The sequence below is a fragment of the Elephantulus edwardii genome, unplaced genomic scaffold (genome assembly GCF_000299155.1).
Source record: "Elephantulus edwardii isolate Elephantulus edwardi_28Jun2011 unplaced genomic scaffold, EleEdw1.0 scaffold00123, whole genome shotgun sequence".
Classification (NCBI taxonomy): Eukaryota; Metazoa; Chordata; class Mammalia; order Macroscelidea; family Macroscelididae; genus Elephantulus; species Elephantulus edwardii.
Window position 1 is genome coordinate 8852989 of NW_006399873.1, and position 1097 is coordinate 8854085.

Sequence of the window (1097 nt, forward strand, 5' to 3'; positions counted from 1 at the left end):
ATAATGCAAATTATAGATAGTAAAGATTATTCACAGTAATACAACATATAAAAGGGATATTTCAAAAGAGATCTATATCTACTTTTTTTCTATTTCTGAAAGCTGGAACCTGGAATGTATGTAATCTTGGAAAACAAGCAAGCAAAAACAAGCCTTAATACTTTATAGAGAAAAGAGGGTGTGGGTCTGTGTTTGTGTGTGCATGTGTATTTATAAGTTTGCATATTATTTAAAATGAAATTTCATGCTCAGAAGTTATTTATAATAAAAAGTGTTAACAAATTCAATTTCTCTTTCACTGGAGACTCATGAACCTTCATGATGAAACTATAGTTGAAAACCAATATCACTCTAACACAAATAAAAATTCATTTCAAAAATTAAAATACTAATTTTGTTAAAAATGTACTAGCATCTAATTCCACAGTGAAATAGAATATTGATAACTTAAATCATCTAAAAAAGGAAATAAAAGTTTGGATGACATGTGGATGAACCTCATTTCAGTACATATGTTCTATCAAAGTTACTGTAATGGTTTCTTGAGACTTACTAGGCTTATATATTCACATATTATTACAACAAAAGCTCAAAGTTTACAAAAAATATTTTTGTTATAGAATTGTATGATACACTATAGGAAAATATTTTGAAAAATTATAATCTTAAGAATTACTGACTTTCCTGAGCTGCTTTATGCTTCCTCAGTTATGGTACCAAAGGGAGAAGAGAAAAGCAGGAACTTGACAGCTTTCTTAGTCTAAGAACTGAAGAAGTTGATGAAGGTCAGCTCAGAGACATTTTCTATAAATTGTGATTTCCTGTAGGATACACTAAGTCTATAAACTCATGAACAGATGGCATTAAGGCATGAGCATAGTATTTTCAATAAGGAATGCTGCCTCACGCTAAAATTGTTTGCTAATAGAGCATTTCCCACTATTTTCTTTACTATTGCAAAGGTCAAGGTCAATGAATCCCCAAAAACGAAACAGAGTATCTAAAATGTGCATATTGTATACCTTTAAGCTACCCACTATTTAGTGACACACATGAATATGGTTCTGAAAAATAATTTTACAAATCTATCTGAGTTG